The sequence below is a fragment of the Carcharodon carcharias genome, chromosome 4 (assembly GCF_017639515.1).
Source record: "Carcharodon carcharias isolate sCarCar2 chromosome 4, sCarCar2.pri, whole genome shotgun sequence".
NCBI classification, from domain to species: Eukaryota; Metazoa; Chordata; class Chondrichthyes; order Lamniformes; family Lamnidae; genus Carcharodon; species Carcharodon carcharias.
The window spans coordinates 119,875,109-119,902,149 of record NC_054470.1 but is presented as its reverse complement, the minus strand read 5'-3'; the positions used below and the strand labels follow the sequence as shown (position 1 = coordinate 119,902,149).

The window sequence follows — 27,041 nt, the reverse complement described above, 5'->3', positions numbered from 1 at the left end:
CCCCGGGCACTCTCTCCCCATCCCCCTCCCCGGGCACTCTCTCCACCTCCCCCTTCCCGGGCACTCTTCACCCCACCGCCCCATCCGGGCACTCTCTCCCCTTCCCCCTCCCCGGCACACTCTCCCCCCAACCCCTCCCCCCGAGGTCTCTCCCGCTCTCCCGGCTCTCTCTCCCCCCACCCGCTCCCCCAGGGCTCTCTCTCCCCCCACCCGCTCCCCCGGGCTATCCCTCCCCCCACCCGATACCCCCGGGCTCTCTCTCCCCACACCTGCTCCCCGGGCTGTCTCTCCTACCTCCCCTTCCCCCGCCCCTCCCCCCACGCTCTCTCTCCCACCTCCCCCTCCCCCCGGGCTCTCTCTCCCCCCCCACCCCCCGGGCTCTCTCTCCCCCTCCCCGAGCACTCTCTCCCCCTCCCCCTCCACTCCTGGGCACTCTCTCGCCCTCCCCGGGCACTCTCTCCCCCTCCCCCTCCCCGGGCATTCTCTCCCCGTCCCCCTCCCCGGGCATTCTCTCCCCCTCCCCCTCCCTGGGCACTCTCCCTCCACCTTCCCTCTCCCCCTCTCCGGGCACTCTCTCTCCCCCACCTTCCCCTCCCCCTCCCCGGACACTCTCCACAGGCACTCTCTCCCCCTCCCTCTCCCCAGGCACTCTCTCCCCTTCCCTCTCCCCGGGCACTCTCTACCCTCCCCCTCCCCGGGCTCTTTCTCCCCACCCTCCCCACTCCGGGCTCTCCCCCCTTCCCCTTCCTCCCCGGGTTCTCTCTCCCCCACCCCCTCCCCCCAGGCTCCCCCTCCCCCTCCCCCACCCCTACACCCTGGCTCTCTCTCCCCCCACCCCCTGCCCCCAGGATCTCTCCCCATCCCCTTCCCAGGGCTCTTTCTCCCCCCTCCCTGGGCTCTCTCTCCCCACACCCGCTCCCCCTCCCCTCACCCCGGGCTCTCTCTTCCCCCTCCCCCTCCCTGGGGTCTCTCTTCCCCCTCCCCCTCCCCGGGGTCTCTCTTCCCCCACCCCTCCCCGCGCACTCTCTCCCTCTCCCCCTCCCCCTCCACGGGCACTCTCTGCCCCTCCCCCTACCCAGGCACTCTCTCCCCCTCCCACTTCCCGGGCTCTCTCTCCCCTCCCCGGGCACTCTCTCCCCTCCCCAGGCACTACCCCCTCCCCCTCCCTGGGCTCTCTCTCCCCCTCCCGGGGCACTCGCTCCCCCTCCCCCTTCCGGGGCACTCGCTCCCCCTCGCCCTCCCAGGGCACTCTCTCCCCCTCACCCACCCCGGCACTCTATCCCCCTCCCCCTCCCTGGACACTCACTCCCCCTCCCCCTCCCCTTCCCCGGGCACTCCCTCTCCCTCCCCATCCCCGGGCACTCTCTTCGCCCCCCTATCTCCCCGCGTTCCCCCTCCCTCTCCTTCCTCCGCGGGTTATCTCCCCCCACCCCGTCCCCCCAGCACCCCCCTCCCCCACCCCCACCACTGGGCTCTCTCTCCCCCCACCCCCTCACCTTTCCCGGGCTCTTTCTCCCCCCGCCTCCCCCCGGGCTCTCTCCCCCTCCCCATCCTCCCCGGACTCTCTCTACCCCCAGCCTCTCACCCCGGGATCTCTCCCTCTCCTGCACCCCATGGCTCTCTCTCCCCCCACCCCCTCCCCTTCCCCGGGCTCTTTCTCCCACCCTCCCCCTCCCCGGGCTCTCTCTCCCCCCACCCGCTCCCCCTCCCCCCTCCTCTCTCCTCCCTCCCTCTCCCCCCGGGCTCTCTCTTCCCCCTCCCCCTCCCTGGGCTCTCTCTTCTCCCTCCCCCTCCCCGGGCACTCTCTCCCTCTCCCTTCCCCGGGCACTTTCTCCCCCTCCCACTTCCCGGGCTCTCTCTCCCCTCCCCGGGCACTCTCCGCCCTCCCCCTCCCTGGGCTTTGTCGACCCCTCACCCGCCCCGGGCACTCTCTCCAAACACTTTCCCCCTCCCCCTCCCCCTCCCTGGGCTTTGTCTCCCCCTCCCCCTTCCCCCTCCCCCTCCCCGGGAACTCTCGCCCCTCGCCCTCCCCTGGCACTCTCTCCCCATCCCCCTCCCCGGGCACTCTCTCGCCCTCCCCCTCCCCGGGCACTCTCTCCCCCTCCCCCTCCCCGGGCACTCTCACCCCATCCCCCTCCCCGGGCACTCTCTCCCCCTCCCCCTCCCCGGGCACTCTCTCCCCCTCCCCCTCCCCGGGCACTCTCTCCCCCTCACCGTCCCCTCCCCGGGCACTCTCTCCCCCTCCCACTTCCCAGGCACTCTCTCCCCCTCCCCTCCCCGGGCACTCTCTCCCCCTCCCCCTCCCCGGGCTCTCTCTCCCCCTCCCCCTCCTCTCCCCGGGCACTCTCTCCCCCACCCCTCCCCCTCCCCGGGCACTCTCTCCCCCCACCTCCCCGTCCCTGGGCACTCACTCCCCCTCCCCCTCCCCTTCCCCGGGCACTCTCTCTCCCTCCCCATCCCCGGGCACTCTCTCCTCCCACCTCCCCGTCCCTGGGCACTCACTCGCCCTCCCCCTCCCCTTCCCCGGGCACTCTCTCCCCCTCCCCCTCCTCGGGCACTCTCTTCCCCCCCCCCCCCATCCCCCCGGGCTTTCTTCCCCCTCTCCTTCCTCCCGCGGCTCTCGCTACCCCAACCCCACCCCCTGGGCTCCCCCTCCCCCACCCACGCCTCCTCCCCGGGCACTCTCTCCCACCCCATCCCCCTGGGCTCTGTCCCTCTCCCTCCCCGGGCACTCTCTCCCCATCCCCGGGCACTCTCTCCCCCTCGCCCTCCCCCTCCCCGGGCACTCTCTCCCCACCCCCTCCCCGGGCTCTCTCTCCCACCCACCCCCTCCCCGCCAGGATCCCCCTGCCCCACCCCCACCACCGGGCTCTCTCTCCCCCCACCCCATCCCCTTCCTCGGCCTCTTTATCCCACCCCTCCCCCCGAGCTCCCTCCCCTTCCCCTTTCCTCCTCTGGCTCTCTCTCCCCCCACCTGCTCCCCCCAGGCTCTCTCCCCCTCCCCTTCCCCGGGCTATTTCTCCCCACCTCCAACCGGGCTCTCTACCCCTACCCGTCCCCGGGCACTCTCTCCCCCTTCCCCATCCTCGGACACTCTCTCCCCCTCCCCCTCCCCGGGCTCTCTCTCCGCCTCCCCCTCCCCTCCCCGGGCAATCTCTCTGCCTCCCTTCCCCGGGCTCTCTCTCCCCTTCCCCCTCACCAGGCACTCTCTCCGCATCCCACTTCCCAGGCACTCTCTCCCCCTCCCTCTCCCTGGGCTCTCTCTTCCCCCTTCCCCTCCCCGGGCACGCCCTCCCCCTCCCCCTCCCCGAGCACTCTCTCGCCCTCCCCGTCCTCGGACACTCTCTCAACCTACCCCTCCCCAGGCTCTCTCTCCCCCTGCCCTCCCCGGGCTCTCTCTCCCCCTCCCCTCCCCGGGCTCTCTCTCCGCCTCCCCTCCCTGGGCACTCTCCCCCTCTCCTCCCCTCCCCGGGCTCTCTCTCCCCCTCCCCCTCCCCGGGCTCTCTCTCCCCCCTCCACTCCCCGGGCTCTCTCTCCCCCTCCCCCTCCCCTCCCGGGGTGCTCTCTCCCCCTCCCCCTCCCCCTCCCCGGGCACTTGCTCCCCCTCCCCCTCCCCGGGCACTCGCTCCCCCTCCCCCTCCCCGGGCACTCGCTCCCCCTCCCCCTCCCCCTCCCCGGGCACTCGCTCCCCCTCCCCCTACCCCTCCCAGGGCACTCGCTCCCCCTCGCCCTCCCGGGGCACTCTCTCCCGCTCACCCACCCCGGGCACTCTATCCCCCTCCCCATCCTCGGGCACTCTCTTCCCCCCCCATCCCACCGGGCTCTCTCCCCCTCTCCTTCCTCCCCGGGTTATCTCGCCCCCACCCCCTCCCCCCAGGCCCCCCTTCCCCCACCCCCACCACTGGGCTCACTCTCCCCCCACCCCCTCCCCTTCCCCGGGCTCTTTCTCCCCCCGCCTCCTCCCCGGGCTCTGTCCCCCTCCCCATCCTCCCTGGACTCTCTCTACCCCCAGCCCCCTCCCCCCGGGCTCTCTCCCTCTCCCCCACCCCCTGGCTCTCTCTCCCCCCCACCCCCTGGCTCTCTCTCCCCCCCACCCCCTGGCTCTCTCTCCCCCCACCCACTGTGCTTCCCCGGGCTCTTTCTCCCCCCTCCACCCAGTCTTTCTCCCCCTCCCCGGACTCTCTCTTCCCCCTCCCGCTCCCCCTCCCAGGGCTCTCTCTCCCCCCACCCGCTCCCCCTACCCACTCCCCCCAGGGTCTCTCTCCCCCCACCCGCTCCCCCCCCGGGCTCCCCTTACCCCCTCCCCTCCCTCCCTCTCCCCCCGGGGTCTCTCTTCCCCCTCCCCCTCCCGGGCTCTCCCTTCCCCCTCCCCCTCCCGGGGCCACTCTCTCCCTCTCCCCCTCCCCGGGTACTCTCTCCCTCTCCCCCTCCCCGGGCACTCTTTCCCCCTCCCCCTCCCCAGGCACTCTCTCCCCCTCCCACTTCCCGGGCTCTCTCTCCCCCTCCCCGGGCACTCTTTACCCCTCCCCCTCCCTCGGCTTTGTCTCCCCCTCCACCTTCCCCCTCCCCCTCCCTGGGAACTCTCTCCCCTCGCCCTCCCCTGGCACTCTCTCCCCATCCCCCTGCCCGGGCATTCTCTCCCCATCCCCCTCCCCGGGCACTCTCTCCACCTCCCCCTTCCCGGGCACTCTTCACCCCACCGCCCCATCCGGGCACTCTCTCCCCTTCCCCCTCCCCGGCACACTCTCCCCCCAACCCCTCCCCCCGAGGTCTCTCCCGCTCTCCCGGCTCTCTCTCCCCCCACCCGCTCCCCCCGGGCTCTCTCTCCCCCCACCCGCTCCCCCCGGGCTCTCCCTCCCCCCACCCGATACCCCCGGGCTCTCTCTCCCCACACCTGCTCCCCGGGCTGTCTCTCCTACCTCCCCTTCCCCCGCCCCTCCCCCCACGCTCTCTCTCCCACCTCCCCCTCCCCCCGGGCTCTCTCTCCCCCCCCACCCCCCGGGCTCTCTCTCCCCCTCCCCGGGCACTCTCTCCCCCTCCCCCTCCACTCCTGGGCACTCTCTCGCCCTCCCCGGGCACTCTCTCCCCCTCCCCCTCCCCGGGCATTCTCTCCCCGTCCCCCTCCCCGGGCATTCTCTCCCCCTCCCCCTCCCTGGGCACTCTCCCTCCACCTTCCCTCTCCCCCTCTCCGGGCACTCTCTCTCCCCCACCTTCCCCTCCCCCTCCCCGGGCACTCTCCACAGGCACTCTCTCCCCCTCCCTCTCCCCGGGCACTCTCTCCCCTTCCCTCTCCCCGGGCACTCTCTACCCTCCCCCTCCCCGGGCTCTTTCTCCCCACCCTCCCCACTCCGGGCTCTCCCCCCCTCCCCTTCCTCCCCGGTTCTCTCTCCCCCACCCCCTCCCCCCAGGCTCCCCCTCCCCCTCCCCCACCCCTACACCCTGGCTCTCTCTCCCCCCACCCTCTGCCCCCAGGATCTCTCCCCATCCCCTTCCCAGGGCTCTTTCTCCCCCCTCCCTGGGCTCTCTCTCCCCACACCCGCTCCCCCCACCCGCTCCCCCTCCCCTCCCCCCGGGCTCTCTCTTCCCCCTCCCCCTCCCTGGGGTCTCTCTTCCCCCTCCCCCTCCCCGGGGTCTCTCTTCCCCCTCCCCCTCCCCGCGCACTCTCTCCCTCTCCCCCTCCCCCTCCACGGGCACTCTCTGCCCCTCCCCCTACCCAGGCACTCTCTCCCCCTCCCACTTCCCGGGCTCTCTCTCCCCTCCCCGGGCACTCTCTCCCCTCCCCAGGCACTACCCCCTCCCCCTCCCTGGGCTCTCTCTCCCCCTCCCGGGGCACTCGCTCCCCCTCTCCCTTCCGGGGCACTCGCTCCCCCTCGCCCTCCCAGGGCACTCTCTCCCCCTCACCCACCCCGGCACTCTATCCCCCTCCCCCTCCCTGGACACTCACTCCCCCTCCCCCTCCCCTTCCCCGGGCACTCCCTCTCCCTCCCCATCCCCGGGCACTCTCTTCGCCCCCCCATCTCCCCGGGCTCCCCCTCCCTCTCCTTCCTCCGCGGGTTATCTCCCCCCACCCCGTCCCCCCAGCACCCCCCTCCCCCACCACTGGGCTCTCTCTCCCCCCACCCCCTCACCTTTCCCGGGCTCTTTCTCCCCCCACCTCCCCCCGGGCTCTCTCCCCCTCCCCATCCTCCCCGGACTCTCTCTATCCCCAGCCTCTCACCCCGGGATCTCTCCCTCTCCTGCACCCCATGGCTCTCTCTTCCCCACCCCCTCCCCTTCCCTGGGCTCTTTCTCCCACCGTCCCCCTCCCCCTCCCCGGGCTCTCTCTCCCCCCACCCGCTCCCCCTCCCCCCTCCTCCCTCCCTCTCCCCCCGGGCTCTCTCTTCCCCCTCCCCCTCCCTGGGCTCTCTCTTCTCCCTCCCCCTCCCCAGGCACTCTCTCCCTCTCCCCTTCCCCGGGCACTTTCTCCCCCTCCCACTTCCCGGGCTCTCTCTCCCCTCCCCGGGCACTCTCCCCCCTCCCCCTCCCTGGGCTTTGTCGACCCCTCACCCGCCCCGCGCACTCTCTCCAAACACTTTCCCCCTCCCCCTCCCCCTCCCTGGGCTTTGTCTCCCCCTCCCCCTTCCCCCTCCCCCTCCCCGGGAACTCTCACCCCTCGCCCTCCCCTGGCACTCTCTCCCCATCCCCCTCCCCGGGCACTCTCTCCACCTCCACCTCCCCCTCCCCGGGCACTCTTCACCCCACCGCCCCCTCCGGGCACTGTCTCCCCTTCCCCCTCCCCGGCACACTCTCCCCCCAACCCCTCCCCCCGAGCTCTCTCCCACTCCCCGGGCTTTCTCGCCCCCCCCCACTCCCCCAGGGCTCTCTCTCCCCCCACCCGCTCCCCCCGCGCTCTCTCTCCCACCTCCCCCTCTGCCCGGGCTCTCTCTCTCACCCACCCCCCGGGCACTCTCTGCCCCTCCTCCTCCCCGGGCACTCTCTCCCCCTCCCCTCCCCGGGCACTCTCTCGCACTCCCCAGGCACTCTCTCTCCCTCCCCATCCCCGGGCACTCTCTCCCACTCCCCCTCCCCGGGCACTCTCTTCCCCATCCCCTCCCCGGGCACTCTATTCCCCCCCCCCCTCCCCGGGCACTCTCTTCCCTCCCCCCCCCCCCCTCCCCGGGCACACTCTCCCCCTCCCACTTGCCAGGCACTCTCTCCCCCTCCCCCGCCCCGGGCACTCTCCCGCCTCCTTCCCTCTCCCCCTCTCCGGGCACTCTCTCACCCCCACCTTCCCCTCCCCCTCCCCGGGCACTCTCCACGGGCACTCTCTCCCCCTCCCTCTCCCCGGGCACTCTCTGCCCCTCCCCGGGCACTCTCTCCCCCTCCCTCTCCCCGGGCACTCTCGACCCTCCCCCTCCCCGGGCTCTCGCTGCCCACCCCCCCATCCCCCCGGGCTCTCGCTGCCCACCCCCCCATCCCCCCGGGCACTCTCCCCCTCTCCTTCCTCCCCGGACTCTCTCACCCCCCCCACCCCCTCCCCCCGGGACTCCCCTCCCCCACCACCGAGCTCTTTCTTCCCACCCTCCTCCCCGGGCTCTCCCCCCCTCCCCTTCCTCCCCGGGTTCTCTCTCTCCCACCCCCTCCCCCCAGGCTCCCCCACCCCCTCCCACTCCCCCAGCCCTACCCCCTGGCTCTCTCTCCCCCCACCCCCTGCCCCCGGGCTCTCTCCCCCTCCCCTTCCCAGGGCTCTTCCCCCCGCCCCCCAACCGGGCTCTATCCCCCTTCCCGGGCTCTCTCTCCTACCATCACCTCCCCCCGGGCTTTCTCTCACCCCTCTCCTCCCTCCCTTCGGGCTCTCTCTTCCCTCACCCCCTCCCCGGGCACTCTCTCCCACTCCATCCCCCTGGGATCTCTCCCCCTCCCCTTCCTCCCCGGCACTCTCTCCCCCTCCCCGGGCAATCTCTCCCCCTCCCCCTCCACCTCCCCGGGCGCACTCTCCGTCTCCCCGGGCACTCTCTCCCCTCCCCCTCCCCGGGCTCTCTCTCCCACTCACCCCCTCCCTGCCAGGCTCCACTTCCCCCACCCCCACCACTGGGCTCTCTCTCCCCCCACCCCCTCACCTTCCCTGGGCTCTTTCTCCCCCACCTCCACCAGGGCTCCCACCCCTTCCCGTTCCCTGGTTCTCTCTCCCCCCACCCCTTCCCCCCAGGCTCTCCCCCTACCCCTCCCCGGGCACTCTCTCCCCCTTCCCCATCCCCAGACACTCTCTCCCCCTCCCCCTCCCCGGGGACTCTCTTCCTCCTCCCCCACCCCGGGCACTCTCTCCCCCTCCCTCTCCCCGGGCTCTCTCTTCCCCCTCCCCCTCCCCGGGCACTCCCTCCCCCTCCCCGGACACTCTCTCTCCCTCCCCCTCTCCGGGCACACTCTCCCCCTCCCCCGCCCCGGGCTCTCTCTTCCCCCTCCCCCTCCCCGGGCACTCCCTCCCCCTCCCCGGACACTCTCTCCCCCTCCCCCTCTCCGGGCACACTCTCCCCCTCCCCATCCCCGGGCACTCTCTCCTCCTCACCCTTCCCGGGCACTCTCTCCCCGTCCCCCTCTCCTGGCACTCTCTCCCCCTCCCTATCCCCGGGCACTGTCTCTCCCTCTCCCTCCCCTCCCCGGGCACTCTCTCCCCCTCCCCCTCCCCGGGCACTCTCTCCCCCTCCCCCTCTCCGGGCACTCTCTCCCCCTCCCCTCCCCGGGACTCTCTCCCCCTCCCCCTCTCCGGGCACTCTCTCCCCCTCCCCTCCCCGGGCACTCTCTCCCTCTCCCCCTCTCCGGGCACTCTCTCCCCCTCACCCTCCCCGGGCACTCTCTCCCACTCACCCTCCCCGGGCACTCTCTCCCACTCACCCTCCCCGGGCACTCTCTCCCCCTCCCCCTCCCCGGGCTCTCTCTTCCCCCTCCCTATCCCCGGGCTCTCTCTTCCCTCACCCCCTCCCCGGGCACTCTCTCCCACTCCATCCCCCTGGGATCTCTCCCCCTCCCCTTCCTCCCCGGCACTCTCTCCCCCTCCCTGGGCAATCTCTCCACCTCCCCCTCCACCTCCCCGGGCGCACTCTCCGTCTCCCCGGGCACTCTCTCCCCCTCCCCCTCCCCGGGCTCTCTCTCCCACTCACCCCCTCCCCGCCAGTCTCCACTTCCCCCACCCCCACCCCCACCACTGGGCTCTCTCTCCCCCCACCCCCTCCCCTTCCCTGGGCTCTTTCTCCCCCACCTCCACCGGGGCTCCCACCCCTTCCCGTTCCCTGGTTCTCTCTCCCCCCACCCCTTCCCCCCAGGCTCTCCCCCTACCCCTCCCCGGGCACTCTCTCCCCCTTCCCCATCCCCAGACACTCTCTCCCCCTCCCCGGGAACTCTCTTCCCCCTCCCCGACCCTGGGCACTCTCTCCCTCTTCCCCTCCCCGGGCACTCTCTCTGCTTCCCACTTCCCGGGCACTCTCTCCCCCTCCCTCTCCCCGGGCTCTCTTCCCCTCCCCCGCCCCGGGCTCTCTCTTCCCCCTCCCCCCTCCCCCCCCTGGGCACTCCCTCCCCCTCCCCGGACACTCTCTGCCCCTCCCCATCTCCGGACACACTCTCCCCCTCCCCGGGCACTTTCTCTCCCTCCCCCTCCCCTCCCCTCCCCAGGCACTCCCTCCCCCTCCCCATTCCCGGGCACTCTCGCCCCCTCCCCCGGCTCTCTCTACCCCTCCCCGAGCTCTCTCCCCCCCTCCCCCTCTCCCCCCCCCCTCCCTCCTCCCAGGCTCTCTCTCCCCCTCCCTGCCCGGGCACTCCCTCCCCTTCCCCGGGCACTCTCGCCACCCTCCACTTCACGGGCACTCTCTCCCCCTCCCCCTCCCCTCCCCGGGCACTCTCTCCCCTTCCCCATCCCCGGGCACTCGCTCCCCCTTAGCCTCCCCGGGCACTCGCTCCCCCTCGCCCTCCCCGGGCACTCTCTCCCCTTCCCCATCCCCGGGCACTCGCTCCCCCTTAGCCTCCCCGGGCACTCGCTCCCCCTCGCCCTCCCCGGGCACTCTCTCCCCCTCGCCCTCCCCGGGCACTCTCTCCCCCTCGCCCACCCCGGGCACTCTCTTCCTCTCGCCCACCCCGGGCACTCTCTCCCCCTCCCCCTCCCCGGGTACTCTCTCCCCCTCCCCCTCCCCGGTACTCTCTCCCCCTCCCATTCCTCTGGCACTCTCTCCCCCTCCCCCTCCCCAGGCACTCACTCCCCCTCCCCCTCCCAGGCACTCTCTCCCCCTCCCCCTCCCCAGGCACTCTCTCCCCTTCCCCCTCCCCAGGCACTCTCTCCCCCTCCCCCTCCCCTTCCCCGGGCACTCTCTCACCCTCCCCCTCCCCAGGCATTCTCTCTACCCCCCCTTCCCCCTCCCCGGGCGGTCTCTACCACACCCTCCCCCTTGCCGCTCTCCCTCCCCGGGGACTCTCTCCCCCCACCCTCCCCCACCCCCTGGCTCTCTCTCCCCCCAACCCCTCCCCCCGGGGCACTCTCCCTCCCTTCCCCGTTCCCGGGCACTTTCTCCCACCACCTTCCCCCTCCACCTCCCCGGGCACTCTCTCCCACTCCCCCTCTCTGGGCACTCTCTCCCCCGCCCCCTCCTCTCCCCGGGCACTCTCTCCCCCTCTCCCTCCCCGGGCTCCCTCTCCTACCATCACCTGCCCCCGGGCTTTCTCTCACCTCTCTCCTCCCTCCCTTCGGGCTCTCTCTTCCCTCACCCCCTCCCCGGGCACTCTCTCCCACTCCATCCCCCTGGGATCTCTCCCCCTCCCCTTCCTCCCCGGCACTCTCTCCCCCTCCCCAGGCAATCTCTCCCCCTCCCCCTCCACCGCCCCGGGCGCACTCTCCGTCTCCCCGGGCACTCTCTCCCACTCACCCCCTCCCTGCCAGGCTCCACTTCCCCCACCCCTGGGCTCTCTCTCCCCCCACCCCCTCCCCTTCCCTGGGCTCTTTCTCCCCCACCTCCACCGGGGCTCCCACCCCTTCCCGTTCCCTGGTTCTCTCTCCCCCCACCCCTTCCCCCCAGGCTCTCCCCCTACCCCTCCCCAGGCACTCTCTCCCCCTTCCCCATCCCCAGACACTCTCTCCCCCTCCCCCTCCCCTGGCACTCTCTCCCCCTCCCCCTCCCCAGGCACTCACTCCCCCCCGCCTCCCCTTCCCCGGGCACTCTCTCCCCCTCCCCCTCCCCGGGCATTCTCTCTACCCCCTTCCCCCTCCCCGGGCGCTCTCTACCACACCCTCCCCCTTGCCGCTCTCCCTCCCCGGGGACTCTCTCCCCCCACCCTCCCCCACTCCCTGGCTCTCTCTCCCCCCAACCCTTCCCCCCGGGCACTCTCCCTCCCTTCCCCATTCCCGGGGACTTTCTCCCACCACCTTCCCCCTCCACCTCCCCGGGCACTCTCTCCCACTCCACCTCTCTGGGCACTCTCTCCCCCTCCCCGAGCACTCTGTCCCCCTCCCACTCCCCGGGCTCTCTCTCCCCTTCCCCCTCCCTGGGCTCTCTCTCCCCCTCCCCCTCCTCTCCCCGGGCACTCTCTCCCCCTCTCCCTCCCCGGACTCTCTCTTCCACCTACCCCTCCCCGGGCTCTCACTCCTACCACCACCTCCCCCCGGGCTTTCTCTCACCCACCTCCCACCCCGGGCTCTCACTCCCCCCCACCGCCTCCCCCTCCCCGGGACCTCTCTCCCACTCCATCCCCCCGGGCTCTCTCCCCCTCTCCTTCCTCCCGGGGCTCTCGCTACCCCCACCCCCTCCCCACGGGCTCCCCTCCCCCACCCACGCCCCCTCCCCGGGCACTCTCTCCCACCCCATCCCCCCGGGCTCTCTCCCCCTCACCGGGCAATCTCAGCCCCTCCCCATCCCTGGGCACTCTCTCCCCCTCCCCCTCCACTTCCCCAGGCACTCTCGCCCCCTCCCCGGGCACTCTCTCCCCTGCCCCTCCCCAGGCTCTCTCTCCCACCACCCCCTCCCCTTCCCTGGCCTCTTTCTCCCACCTCTCCCCCCGGGCTCCCTCCCCTTCCCCTTTCCTCCCCTGGATCTTTCTCCCCCCCACCCGCTCCCCCCAGGCTCTCTCCCCCTCCCCGGGCTATTTCTCCCCCCCTCCCCCCAGGCTCTCACCCCCTACTCGTCCTCGGGCACTCTCTCCCCCTTCCCCATCCTCGGACACTCTCTCCCCCTCCCAGGGCAATCTCTCCGCCTCCCTTCCCCAGGCTCTCTCTACCCCTTCCCCTCCCCAGGCACTCTCTCCTCATCCCACTTCCCGGGCACTCTCTCCCCCTTCCCCTCCCCGGACACGCCCTCCCCCTCCCCCTCCCCGGGCTCTCTCTTCCCCCTCTCCCTCCACGGGCACGCCCTCCCCCTCCTCGGACACTCTATCACCCTCCCCCTCCCCGGGCTCTCTCTCCCCCTCCCCCTCTCCTCCCCAGGCTCTCTCTCCGCCCTCCCCTCACCGGGCTCTCTCTCCGCCTCCCCATCCCGTCCCCAGGCACTCTCCCCCTCCCCCTCCCCGGGCTCTCTCTCCCCCCTCCTGCTCCCCCTTCCAGGGCTCTCTCTCCCCCCACCCGCTCCCCCCACCCACTCCCCCCCCCGGGCTCTCTCTCCCCCCACCCGCTCCCCCCGGGCTCCCCCTCCACCCTCTCCTCCTCTCCCTCCCACTCCCCCCGGGCTCTCTCTTCCCTATCCCCCTCCCTGGGCTCTCTCTTCCCCCTCCTCCTCCCCGGGCACGCTCTCCCTCTCCCCCTCCCCCTCCCCGGGCACTCTCTCCCCCTCCCCAGGCACTCTCTCCCCCTCCCACTTCCCGGGCTCTCTCTCCCCTCCCCGGGCACTCTCCCCCTCCCTGGGCTTTGTCTCCCCCTCACCCTCCCCGGGCACTCTCTCCAAACACTTTCCGCCTCCCCCTCCCCAGGCTTTGTCTCCCCCTCCACCCTCCCCCTCCCGGGAACTCTCTCCCCTCGCCCTCCCCGGGCACTCTCTCCACCTCCCCCTCCCCGTGCACTCTTCCCCCCAACCCCATCGCCACATCCCCCCGCCCCGCCCCCTCCGGGCACTCTCTCCCCTTCCCCCTCCCCGGCACACTCTCCCCCCAACCCCTCCCCCCAAGCTCTCTCCCGCTCCCCCCGGGCTCTCTCTCCCCTCACCCGCTCCCCCCGGGCTCTCTCTCCCCCCCACCCGCTCCCCCCGGGCTCTCTCTCCCCCCCACCCGCTCTCCCATGGGCTCTCTCCCCCCACCTGCTCCCCGTGCTCTCTCTCCTACCTCCCCCTCCCCCGCCTCTCCCCCCAGGCTCTCTCTCCCACCTCCACCTCCGCCCGGCTCTCTCTCTCTCTCGCCCCCCACCACCCACCCCCGGACACTCTCACGCCCTCCCCCTCCCTGGGCACTCTCTCTCCCTCCCCCTCCCCCCCCCAGGCACTTCTCCCCCTCCCCATCCCCGGGCACTCTCTCCCACTCCCCCTCCCCCGGCGCTCTCTTCCCCCCCCCCTTCCCCGGGCACTCTGTCCCCCTCCCCTCCCCGAGCACACTCTCCCCCTCCCACTTCCCAGGCACTCTCTCCCCCCGCCCCCTCCCCAGGCATTCTCTCCCCATCCCCCTCCCCAGGCACTCTCCCTCCACCGTCCCCCCTCCCCCTCTCCGGGCTCTCTCCTCCCCCCCACCTTCCCCTCCCCCTCCCCGGGCACTCTCTCCCCCTCCCACTCCCCGGGCACTCTCTCCCCCTCCCTCTCCCCGGCACTCTCTCCCCCTCCCTCTCCCCGGGGAATCTCTACCCTCCCCCTCCCTGGGCACTCGCTACCCACTCCCCCATCCCCCCGGGCTCTCGCTGCCCCCCCCCACCCCATCACCCCGGGCACTCTCCCCCTCTCCTTCCTCCCCGGGTTCTCTCACCCCCCCACCCCCTTCCCCCGGGATCCGCCTCCCCCACCACCGGGCTCTTTCTCCCCACCCTCCCCCCCGGGGCTCTCCCCCACCTCCCCTTCCTCCCCGGGTTCTCTCTCCCCCACCCCCTCCCTCCAGGCTCCCCCTCCCCCTCCCCTACCCCCTGCTCTCTCTCCCCCCAACCCTTCCCCCCGGGCACTCTCTCTACCTCCCCCCGGGCACTCTCCCTCCCTTCCCCATTCCCGGGGACTTTCTCCCACCACCTTCCCCCTCCACCTCCCCGGGCTCTCTCTCCCCTTCCCCCTCCCTGGGCTCTCTCTCCCCCTCCCCCTCCTCTCCCCGGGCACTCTCTCCCCCTCTCCCTCCCCGGACTCTCTCTTCCACCTACCCCTCCCCGGGCTCTCACTCCTACCACCACCTCCCCCCGGGCTTTCTCTCACCCACCTCCCACCCCCGGGCTCTCACTCCCCCCCACCGCCTCCCCCTCCCCGGGACCTCTCTCCCACTCCATCCCCCCGGGCTCTCTCCCCCTCTCCTTCCTCTCCGGGGCTCTCGCTACCCCCCACCCCCTCCCCACGGCTCCCCTCCCCCACCCACGCCCCCTCCCCGGGCACTCTCCTCCCACCCCATCCCCCCGGGCTCTCTCCCCCTCACCGGGCAATCTCAGCCCCTCCCCATCCCTGGGCACTCTCTCCCCCTCCCCCTCCACTTCCCCAGGCACTCTCGCCCCCTCCCCGGGCACTCTCTCCCCTGCCCCTCCCCAGGCTCTCTCTCCCACCACCCCCTCCCCTTCCCTGGCCTCTTTCTCCCACCTCTCCCCCCGGGCTCCCTCCCCTTCCCCTTTCCTCCCCTGGATCTTTCTCCCCCCCACCCGCTCCCCCCAGCTCTCTCCCCCTCCCCGGGCTATTTCTCCCCCCTCCCCCCAGGCTCTCACCCCCTACTCGTCCTCGGGCACTCTCTCCCCCTTCCCCATCCTCGGACACTCTCTCCCCCTCCCAGGGCAATCTCTCCGCCTCCCTTCCCCAGGCTCTCTCTACCCCTTCCCCTCCCCAGGCACTCTCTCCTCATCCCACTTCCCGGCACTCTCTCCCCCTTCCCCTCCCGGACACGCCCTCCCCCCTCCCCCTCCCCGGGCTCTCTCTTCCCCCTCTCCCTCCACGGGCACGCCCTCCCCCTCCTCGGACACTCTATCACCCTCCCCCTCCCCGGGCTCTCTCTCCCCCTCCCCCTCTCCTCCCCAGGCCTCTCTCTCCGCCCTCCCCTCACCGGGCTCTCTCTCCGCCTCCCCATCCCGTCCCCAGGGCACTCTCCCCCTCCCCCTCCCCGGGCTCTCTCTCCCCCCTCCTGCTCCCCCTTCCAGGGCTCTCTCTCCCCCCACCCGCTCCCCCCACCCACTCCCCCCCCCGGGCTCTCTCTCCCCCCACCCGCTCCCCCCGGGCTCCCCCTCCACCCTCTCCTCCTCTCCCTCCCACTCCCCCCGGGCTCTCTCTTCCCTATCCCCCTCCCTGGGCTCTCTCTTCCCCTCCTCCTCCCCGGCACGCTCTCCCTCTCCCCCTCCCCCTCCCCGGGCACTCTCTCCCCCTCCCCAGGCACTCTCTCCCCCCTCCCACTTCCCGGCTCTCTCTCCCCTCCCCGGCACTCTCCCCCTCCCTGGGGCTTTGTCCTCCCCCTCACCCTCCCCGGGCACTCTCTCCAAACACTTTCCGCCTCCCCCTCCCCAGGCTTTGTCTCCCCCTCCACCCTCCCCCTCCCGGGAACTCTCTCCCCTCGCCCTCCCCGGGCACTCTCTCCACCTCCCCCTCCCCGTGCACTCTTCCCCCCAACCCCATCGCCACAGTCCCCCGCCCCCGCCCCCTCCGGGCTCTCTCTCCCCTTCCCCCTCCCCGGCACACTCTCCCCCCAACCCCTCCCCCCAAGCTCTCTCCCGCTCCCCCCGGGCTCTCTCTCCCCCCACCCGCTCCCCCCGGGCTCTCTCTCCCCCCCACCCGCTCCCCCCGGGCTCTCTCTCCCCCCCACCCGCTCCCCCACGGGCTCTCTCCCCCCACCTGCTCCCCCCGGGCTCTCTCTCCCCCCACCTGCTCCCCGTGCTCTCTCTCCTACCTCCCCCTCCCCCGCCTCTCCCCCCAGGCTCTCTCTCCCACCTCCCCCTCCCCTCGGGCACTCTCTCTCCGCTCCCCCTCCCCCCGGGCACTCTCTCCCCCTCTCCCTCCCCGGGCACTCTCTCCCCCACCCCCTCCCCTCCCCGGGCACTCTCTCGCCCTCCCCGGGCACTTTCTCCCTCTCCCCATCCCCGGGCACTCTCTCCCACTCCCCATCCCCGGGCACTCTCTTCTCCCTCCCCCTCCCCGGGCACTCTCTTCCCCCTCCCCGAGCTCTCTCTCCCCTCCCCCTCCCCGGGCACTCTGTCCCCCTCCCCTCCCCGGGCACACTGTCCCCCTCCCCTCCCCGGGCACACTCTCCCCCTCCCACTTCCCAGGCACTCTCTCCCCCTCCCCGGGCACTCTCTCCCACTCCCCCTACCTGGGCTTTGTCTCCCCCTCACCCGCCCCGGGCACTCTCTCCAAACACTTTCCCCCTCCCCCTCCCTGGGCTTTGTCTCCCCCTCCACCTTCCCCTTCCCCCTCCCTGGGAACTGTCTCCCCTCGCCCTCCCCTGGCACTCTCTCCCCATCCCCCTCCCCGGGCTCTCTCTCCACCTCCCCCTCCCCGGGCACTCTTCACCCCACCGCCCCCTCCAGGCACTCTCTCCCCTTCCCGGCACACTCTCCCCCCAACCCCTCCCCCCGAGCTCTCTCCTGCTCCCTGGGCTCTCTCTCCCCCCACCCGCTCCCCCGGGCTCTCTCTCCCCCCACCTGCTCCCCGAGCTCTCTCTCCTACCTCCCCCTCCCCCGCCCCTCCCCCCAGGCTCTCTCTCCCCCCACCTGCTCCCCGAGCTCTCTCTCCTACCTCCCCCTCCCCCGCCCCTCCCCCCAGGCTCTCTCTCCCACCTCCACCTCCGCCCGGGCTCTCTCTCTCTCTCGCCCCCCACCACCCACCCCCGGACACTCTCACGCCCTCCCCCTCCCTGGGCACTCTCTCTCCCTCCCCCTCCCCATCCCCGGGCACTCTCTCCCACTCCCCCTCCCCGGGCGCTCTCTTCCCCCCCCCCTTCCCCGGGCACTCTGTCCCCCTCCCCTCCCCGAGCACACTCTCCCCCTCCCACTTCCCAGGCACTCTCTCCCCCGCCCCCTCCCCAGGCATTCTCTCCCCATCCCCCTCCCCAGGCACTCTCCCTCCACCTTCCCCCTCCCCCTCTCCGGGCTCTCTCTCCTCCCCACCTTCCCCTCCCCCTCCCCGGGCACTCTCTCCCCCTCCCACTCCCCGGGCACTCTCTCCCCCTCCCTCTCCCCGGGCACTCTCTCCCCCTCCCTCTCCCCGGGGAATCTCTACCCTCCCCCTCCCTGGGCACTCGCTACCCACCCCCCATCCCCCCGGGCTCTCGCTGCCCCCCCCCACCCCATCACCCCGGGCACTCTCCCCCTCTCCTTCCTCCCCGGGGTTCTCTCACCCCCCCCACCCCCTTCCCCCGGGATCCGCCTCCCCCACCACCGGGCTCTTTCTCCCCACCCTCCCCCCCGGGGCTCTCCCCCACCTCCCCTTCCTCCCCGGGTTCTCTCTCCCCCATCCCCTCCCTCCAGGCTCCCCCTCCCCCTCCCCTACCCCCTGGCTCTCTCTCCCCCCACCCCCTGCCCCCGGGCACACTCTCCCCCTCCCCGGGCATTCTCTCCCCCTCCCCGGGCACTTTCCCTCCACCTTCCCTCTCCCCCTCTCCGGGCACTCTCTCCCCCCCACCTTCCCCTCCCCCTCCCCAGGCACTCTCTCCCCGGGCACTCTCCCCCTTCCTCTCCCTGGGCACTCTCTCCCCCTCCCCGGGCACTCGCTACCCCCCCCATCCCCCCGGGCACTCTCCCCCTCTCCTTCCTCCCCGGGCTCTCGCTCTCCTCCTCCCCCTCCCCGGGCATGCTCTCCCCCTCCCTCTCCCCGGGCACTCTCTACCCTCCCCCTCCCCGGGCACTCCCTCCCCCTCCCTCTCCCCGGGCAATCTGTACCCTCCTCCTCCCCGGGCACTCACTCCCCCCATCCCCCTGGGCTCTCGCTCCCCGCCATCCCCCCGGGATCTCGCTCCACCCCCATCCCCCCAGGCTCTCGCTCCCCCTTCATGCCCCCGGGCACTCTCCCTCCCCACCATCGCCCCGGGCACTCTCCCTCCTCCCCCCCATCGCCCCGGGCACTCTCCCTCCTCCCCCCCATCCCCCCGGGCACTCTCCCCCTCTCCTTCCTCCCTGGGCTCTCTCTTCCCCCTCCCCCTCCTCCACCTCCACCCCTACCCCCTGGCTCTCTCCCCCTCCCCTTCCCAGGGCTCTTTCTCCTCCCCTCCCCCCGGGCTCTCTCTTCCCCCTCCCCGGGTTCTCTCTCCCCCCACCCGCTCCCCCTCCCCGGGCTCTCTCTCCCCCAACCCGCTCCCCCCGGGCTCCCCCCACCCGCTCCCCCTGCCACTCCCCCGGGCTCCCCCTCACCCCACCTTCCCCCTCCCCGGGAACTCTCTCCCCCTCCCCGGGCACTCTCTCCCCCTCCCTCTCCTCAGGCACTCTCTCCCCCTCCCACTTCCCAGGCTCTCTCACCCCTCCCCGGGCTCTCTCTCCCCTCCCCGGGCTCTCTCTCCCCTCCCCGGGCTCTCTCTCCCCTCCCCGGGCACTCTCTCCCCTCCCCGGGCACTCTCTCCCCACCCCCTCACTGGGCTTTGTCTCCCCCTCACCCTCCCCGGGCACTCTCTCCCCCAACCTTCCTCCTCCCCCTCCCTGGGCTTTGTCTCCCCCTCACCCTCCCCGGGCACTCTCTCCCCCCACCTTCCTCCTCCCCCTCCCCGTGCACTCTCTCCCCCCACCTTCCCCCTCCCCCTCCACGGGCACTCTCTCCCCGTCACCCTCCCGGGCACTCTCTCCCCATCCCCCTCCCCGGGCACTCTCTCCCCATCCCCCTCCCCGGGCACTCTCTCCCCTTCCCGGGTTCTCTCCCGCCCCCCACCCCCCCTTCCCCGGGTTCTCTCCCCCCCCGCCTCCCCATCCCCGGGTTCTCTCCCCCCCACCCCCCCCCCCCACCTCCCTCCCCATCCCCGGGTTCTCTCCCCCCCCCCCCCGACCTCCCTCCCCATCCTCCCGGTTCTCTCCCCCCCCCCCCCCCCAACCTCCCTCCCCATACCCCGGTTCTCTCCCCCCCCCCCACCTCCCTCCCCCGCCCCCCACCACCCTTCCCTTACGCCACCATCCCCCGGAGTTCTCTCCCCCCCCCCCCCCCCCCTCCCCCCCCGGGTTCTCTCTCCACCCCCCTCCCCTTCACCGGGTTCATCTCTCCCCCCCTCCCCTCCCCTTCCCCGGGTTCTCCCCCCGCCCCCTTCCCCCGGGTTCTTCTCCACCCCCCCCCCCTCCCCTTCCCCCGGGTTCGCTCTCCCCACCCCCCCCCCCCACTCCCCTTCACCCGCGGGTTCGCTCTCTCCCCACCCCCCCCCCACTCCCCTTCCCCCGGGTTTCTCTCCCCCCCCCCGGGTTCTCCCCCCCCCCCCCCCCCTCCCCCCCCGGGTTCTCCCCCCCCCCCCCCCCCCCCCCCCCCCCCCCCCCCGGGTTCTCTCCCCCCCCCCCCCCCCACTCCCCTTCCCCCGGGTTCTCTCTCCCCACCCCCCCCCCACTCCCCTTCCCCCGGGTTTTCTCTCCCCCCCCCCCCCGGGTTCTCTCCCCCCCCCCCCCCACCCGCTCCCCCCGGGCTCTCTCCCTCCCCTCCGCCCACCCGGGCTCTCTCGGTATTTTTTTAATATTTTGCGTTTTACTCTCAAAGGCCAACAAGATGTAAACAGGGAACCTACCGGCCCGGCAACGTCACTTCCGGCCGGGCAGGGGGCGGGGACTGAGCGTTTTGAACTGCGCGGCAGCTTAACTGCCCCGCTTTCTGGATTTCCCATCTCCAGAAATGTCCTTCGTGAGGGAGCGAGTGAGAGAGCCCGGGGGACGGGGTGGGGGGGGGGAGAGAGAGAGAATCACTTCATTCCAATGGTTACCCAAAACTCCAACCAGTAACACTGAGGAGAAAATATTTTTCTCTCTGCTCTTGTCCCGATCCCGGCTATGGGACATGAGGAAGATATTGAATAAGAGGCTGAGCGGTGTATTGAAGGGCATCAAGAGGGCCACGGAACAGAATGACTTTCCATAGCGCCTTTCACATCCTCAGGACGTTTGGAAGACCTTTCACAGCCAATTAAGTGTTTTCTGAAGTGTAGTGTTGTAATGTAGGAAACATGTCAGCCAATTTGCACACAGTAATCTCCCACAAACAGCAATGTGATTCCAGATTTTTTTTTATTCATTCATGGGATATGGGTATTACTGGCTGGGCCAGCATTTATTATCCATCTCTAGTTGCCCTTGAGAAGCTGGTGGTAAGCAGCCTTCTTGAACCGCTGCAGTCCATGTGGTGTAGGTACACCCACAGTGCTGTTAGGGAGGGAGTTCCAGGATTTTGACCCAGTGACAGTGAAGGAACGGCGATATATTTCCAAGTCAGGATGGTGAGTGACTTGGAGGGGAACTTCCAGGTGATGGTGTTCCCACCAATCTGGTGCCCTTGTCCTTCTAGATGGTAGTGGTCGTGGGTTTGGAAGGTGCTATCAAAGGAGCCTTGGTGAATTCCTGCAGTGCATCTTGTAGATGGTACACACTGCTGCTACTATGTGTCGGTGGTGGAGGGAGTGAATGTTTGTGGATGGGCTGCCAATCAAGTGGGCTGCTTTGTCCTGGACAGTGTCGAGCTTCTTGAGTGTTGTGGGAGCTGCACTCATCCAGGCAAGTGGGGAGTATTCCATCACACTCCTGACTTGTGCCTTGTAGATGGTGGACAGGCTTTGGGGAGTCAGGAGGTGAGTTACTAACTGCAGGATTTCCAGCCTCTGACCTGCTCTTGTAGCCACAGTATTTATGTGGCTAGTCCAGTTCAGTTTCTGGTCAATGGTAACCCCCTGGATGTTCATAGTGGGGGATTCAGTGATGGTAATGCCATTGAACGTCATGGGGTGATGGTTAGATTCTCTCTTGTTGGAGATGGTCATTGGCTGGCACTTATGTGGCACTAATGTTACTTGCCACTTGTTAGCCTAAGCCTGGATATTGTCCAGGTCTTGCTGCATATGAACATGGACTGCTTCAGTATTAGAGGAGTGGCAAATGGTGCTGAACATTGTGCAATCTTCAGCAAATTGACCTTATGATGGAAGGAAGGTCATTGATGGAGCAGCTGAAGATGGTTGGGCTGAGAACACTACCCTGAGGAACTCCTACAGTGATATCTTAGAGCTGAGATGACTGACCTCCAACAACCACAACCATCTTCCTTTGTCCTAGGTGTGACTCCAGCCGGCAGTGATTTTTCCCCCTGATTCCCATTGACTCCAGTTTTCCTCGGGCTCCTTGATGCTACACTCGGTCAAATGCAGCCTTGATGTCAAGGGCAGTCACTCTCACCTCATCTCGGGTGTTCAGCTCCTTTGTTTGAAGCAAGATATCTTTGTTCATGGTGATTGAGAGCTAAATATTGGGGAGGTCACTGAGATATTTTGCCTGTTCTTATTGAAGATAGTTCCACGGGATCTTTTACGTCTACTTGAGAAGGCAGATATCTAATTGAAAAAACAGTGCCTTTGACAGAGCAGCACTCCCTAAGTACTACACTGGAGGGGCTGTATTGATCCTTGTGCTTGGGTCCAAAGGAGCAACAATTATATAATGAATGAAGAATTTGCATTTATAATAGTGTTTCACAACCGTAGGACTTCCAAAGCAATTTATAGTCAGTGAAGTACCATTGAAATATAGTTACTGATATAACATAGGAAATGCAGCAACCAATTTGCACACAGCAAACCTCCACAAACAGCAATCATTAGAACATGGCTTGGACAAGAAATTACACTTGTACAGAAAATCCTTGAATATCAGGGATGGCATCCGACCTGTTTCAATAATGGAAAGAGATAGAATATATGGTACTGGACACAAAGGGACACAGAGCTATAAGATTATAGAAGCACTGGATGGACAATGTCAAGAGCGACATGCCACAGAAGGGATAGAGATCACTGAGGTGACTCAGCTAATTCATAATTGAAAACAGTGGAGCGAATTAATTCAATCTCATTGTCACTGCTGAGCTGAACTCCATTCGTACTGCTGGGAATTTAGCCACTGATGGTTCTGAAAAGATGAGAAACTAAATATGAATTATAATTCTTCGCAAGCCATTGGTGATAAGCTGGACAGTTGCTGAACTATCGTAAAAAAAGATGCTGATGCTTTTCTAAATGAAGATTTATACTGTCCTTTTGAATTTTTCCAATAATTTACACATCACTGAGGTTAGGTTGACTAGTGAGCATGATTCGTACTGGCAGATCACCGGTTACATGTTAATGAAGCCCAACCACAAAGGCGGTCACAGCCTGTCCAAGTTATGATCCACAATAAAGTAGCCGCATGTGTGAGAGATGCAGTGGTTTACTCCTTAAGTATCTAATTGCTCTTGTTATGAATATTTTAATCACAGAAAATGGTTAATCTTCAAGGACTAAGAACATTCTGGAAGAATTTGTGTTTTAAAAGACACTGTCCATTAAAGGGTTAATACAGGATGCTGATTACTGTTCCTGGAAAAAACATCCTTTTACAAGGAAGGGTAATTAAGTAGTTCTAAAAAAGCTGGAAACTCCTGGTGGACTGTGTACAAAAGGGAGCCACATGGTAGTTTATGACTGAAAAAAAACCATACCTGGAAAACTATCTTTAAAAGTTTTGGTTTTGTTTTGAAAAGAGAAAGGACCAACTGCTTGTGAAAAGAAGACAGCAGCCTTTTTGCAGTCCAGAGCCAGTCCACAGCCAGAAGCTGCTCCTAAGTTGCTCCACGTGCTGGAATAGAGTGCCTGCAAGTGTTCTTTGAGTTTGCCTGAAAAGCAGTGCAAGAGTCATCAACTGTTTCATAGATCAGTGCTGAAAGACCAACTGTATGACCCAGACACCATTTCAAGGCTCCATCATCTTTCCTTTTCCCTTGAACCATTGACTTTTAGCCTTTGGCAGGGTTCCTCTGTTTTTATTTATTTCTTGGTGTGTGTTTGAGAGAGAGAGAGAGAGAGACTTAAGGTATCTGCAAAGAATGATTAAAAACGAAAAAACTGCGGATGCTGGAAATCCAAAACAAAAACAGAATTACCTTGAAAAACTCAGCAGGTCTGGCAGCATCGGCGGAGAAGAAAAGAGTTGACGTTTCGAGTCCTCATGACTCTTCGACAGAACTTGAGTTCGAGTCCAAGAAAGAGTTGAAATATAAGCTGGTTTAAGGTGTGTGTGTTGGGGGCGGAGAGAGAGAGAGAGAGAGAAGTGGAGATGTCAACAACAATAGTACAAAAGAACACATAGGTGTTAAAGTTAAAGTTGGTGATATTATCTAAACGAATGTGCTAATTAAGAATGGATGGTAGGGCACTCAAGGTATAGCTCTAGTGGGGGTAGGGAGAGCATAAAAGATTTTTAAAAAAAAGGAAATAGGTGGGAAAAGGGTCTCCTCTACATTGGAGAGACCAAACGTAAACCGGGCGACCGCTTTGCAGAACACCTGCGGTCTGTCCGCAAGAATGACCCAAACCTCCCTGTCGCTTGCCATTTTAACACTCCACCCTGCTCTCTTGCCCACATGTCTGTCCTTGGCTTGCTGCATTGTTCCAGTGAAGCCCAACGCAAACTGGAGGAACAACACCTCATCTTCCGACTAGGCACTTTACAGCCTTCCTGACTGAATATTGAATTCAACAACTTTAGGTCGTGAGCTCCCTCCCCCATCCCCACCCCCTTTCTGTTTCCCCCTTACTTTTTTTTCCAATAAACTATAAAGATTTTCCTTTTCCCACCTATTTCCATTATTTTTAAAAAAAATAAAAAAAAACATTTTTTTTAAAAATCTTTTATGCTCTCCCCACCCCCACTAGAGCTATACCTTGAGTGCCCTACCATCCATTCTTAATTAGCACATTCGTTTAGATAATATCACCAACTTTAACTTTAACACCTATGTGTTCTTTTGTACTATTGTTGACATCTTTTGATGATCTGCTTCTATCACTGCTTGTTTGTCCCTATAACCACACGCCCACTCCACTTCTCTCTCTCTCTCTCTTTCTGCCCCCCACACACACACCTTAAACCAGCTTATATTTCAACTCTTTCTTGGACTCGAACTCAAGTTCTGTCGAAGGGTCATGAGGACTCGAAACGTCAACTCTTTTCTTCTCCGCCGATGCTGCCAGACCTGCTGAGTTTTTCCAGGTAATTCTGTTTTTGTTTTTCCAAAGAATGATTAGTGTACTTTAATATTCCATGCTGTATGTTAATGAACTTTGCATTTCTATTTGACAAAATTAGTCTTATAATAAACTAATAAGTTTGCTGTTTATTGAAAGAAGCCTGGTTAAAGTCTCTTTTATTCTGGGCAAAGTTAAATGATTGGCCATTTTAGTGAGTGAATCAAACTTTTAAATAAATGGTGCAACCTGCAAAGTAGTGGGGCTAGATCAACTCCGCACTCCTCCTATCCCAATCGTAACTCTCTTGTTAACACGGAGTCACACTGTGATCAGACAAAGAAGGAGTAGCAGTTCTAGTCCAAACAGGAATGCATCACGGCAATAGAAATTTTCACCCTACTCATGGGTAGCTTCAACATTCAAGTATGCATTTAGACCATTTGCACACAGTTTTCAATGGCTTATACTTATTTAATTAAAGCTCTGAGCTCAAGTATTGTTTGGATTGAGCTTTTGCATTTGCTAGCACTCTCATTTGTGTTCAGCCTGTTATGACACGGCAGGTGTTGTGTGCCAGGTTGACCAAATCCACAAGGGAAACTTGGTCACGCTATCACAACGGTTTTGCAATTTTTATTTATTTTGAGAAGACGTGTGCATTGAATTCATAAGTAATGAGTACACCAAGACCTTTAGAGATTTTTAAAATTAAATTAAAATATTTATTAACAAAAGAAAAGATTTCAAGTACATACATAAGATTACATTTACTAAATACTATATCAAATCCTAAAATTCTTAATTAACCTACCTCTCAACTACACACCCTCTTTAAAGCAATAGTCCAAAAAAGATTTTAGATTTTAAAAAAAGCCAGAAAGTCACCACAACACCTACACAACAGTGGAATTCTGAAGGCTTTTCCCCAACTTTAGTCACTACCCAGCAGACTTTTGCAGACATGGCTGCAGGCTTCTTCAGGGCTCTTTCATACACTCCTGTTAAATCTTCCCCCTCCCCCCAAAAATGGTCTTTCATTCCCCTTTATACATGTTTCTCTCTCTTTGATCTGTAAATTCCATTGTTTCATATGTCTTTGCAAATTTAATTTTCCCATAATGTAAAAATCTTTCATGTTACCAACATGACCTCTTTCCTTTTGGGAAATATAAACACACCGCTTGGTGTTACATATCTTGCCAGTTGTAAACATCCTGTCTTCCCTTTGAAATCCAAACAACTCCTTCACTTATCTAAAAATGCAAATTTCCTTCACACCTTATATGCTAAGACCTCATCCATGTTTACTCATTAGCATTTCCAGCATCTTTCTACACCTAACTCCTTTTGATAATTTCAAGCTTGCAGTCTAGCTGACTCCAATTCAATTAAATCACAGACACACAGAATCATCCGTACTCACCCCTATAAACCTTTTTTACAATAACCCGCAATAACATTATGAAAATTATTACAGTTTCATAACAGGCCCAAGGAGAAAATATACAGAATTTTAATACCTGTTCTTGGAGACTGCAACAGGAGCCAGTTAGGATCATGGCAATGACTATTCAATTAGGCGTTCATCATCTGAGACGTAACAAAGGAAAAACCTTTAATTGGCAATGCAATGCCAACAACTGTCAAGACTGCCATGGGGTGTAAGGGGAGAGAATATGTTATTTTTTTTTATATTTCCTGATTATTTCTGTAATTGTTTGTTTTCAGACACCGCAGATTTACTGGTTTAATGGTCTCTTTCTGTGTTATAACATTCTAGGATCCTAAGTTATTGCCTGACTTAAGTAATACTTGCTGCTTATAAAATGATGTGTTGAGATGAACAGTTAGATGACTAATTCCAAGGTTTAGTAAGTTACATGAGTACTTTTAATCTGCCTTATCAGTTAATGCTAGTTTATCCTCCTTTCACCGTCAATCAGTAACCTCCAATTATTTCATTAGTACTTAAGTTTTATTAAAGCAAAATAACTGCAGGAATAGACAGGGAAACATTGATATATTATCAATTCATTACAATTCTCCGACATTTCATCATTTTATAAGGAACTCATGAAAAGACTTCATCTTTAAGAAGGAATTTATTATTTTTAAGTTATAGGTGTATTGCTTGACTATTGACACCAGGTGGAACTATAGCGCAACACTACAGATATATTATACTTTGCTGTAGTACTTGATTCCTCCGACTAAATGGCCTTCTTCAAAAACTGAATTAGAATAAACTATACTGAAGCAACAACCTGAGTAACCAGAAATGGGAATGGAAGCAGTTCTAGGGTGATATGGGTATATTCAAGCTCAAGTGTGCTGAACTAATTCACTTGAATTCTTTGAGGGTATCAGAGCTAGTAAATGATGGCCAAGATAATGGATATTTATCTTGAAATATATACTGTAATGCCATGAACTTAGCACAGAAATTATGCTAGTAACAGTGAAAGTTCATTGTCAAGTTTGTAATTCAATTCTGCTGAATTGCAGTTTGGTGTCCTTATACTGCTGCTGGCAAAATCCACAGAAAATGGATTCTCCACAATACCCAGAGATTAATGCCACATCATATTTCATAAAGGTATGCTGAAGCCAATATATCATTGGCCAAGGTTAGACCTTGGTTTAGTAAGTTCAAAGCAGTTGGTTGATTTCAGTTAATGGGTCTGGGTGAAACAGACAACATATACTTGACACTATTGAACTGCTACTGTGTTTGCATTAACAGTAGTTTCCTGAGTTTTGTATTGAATGAAAACACCACTGCTAAG

General features: G+C 64.4%; 1 protein-coding gene across 4 annotated transcripts in view; it reads right to left on the bottom strand.

The window, feature by feature from the left end:
* c9orf72 (C9orf72-SMCR8 complex subunit) overlaps positions 1–19,801 on the bottom strand; it is a 98,676-nt gene extending 78,875 nt beyond the window's left edge. For all 4 annotated transcript variants that reach the window (XR_005942764.1, XM_041185648.1, XM_041185649.1 and 1 more), the window contains exon 1: positions 19,777–19,801. The gene's annotated coding sequence lies outside the window, so the exon portion shown is untranslated. The remainder of the gene's footprint in view (positions 1–19,776) is intronic.
* Between the last annotated feature and the right edge of the window lie 7,240 nt (positions 19,802–27,041).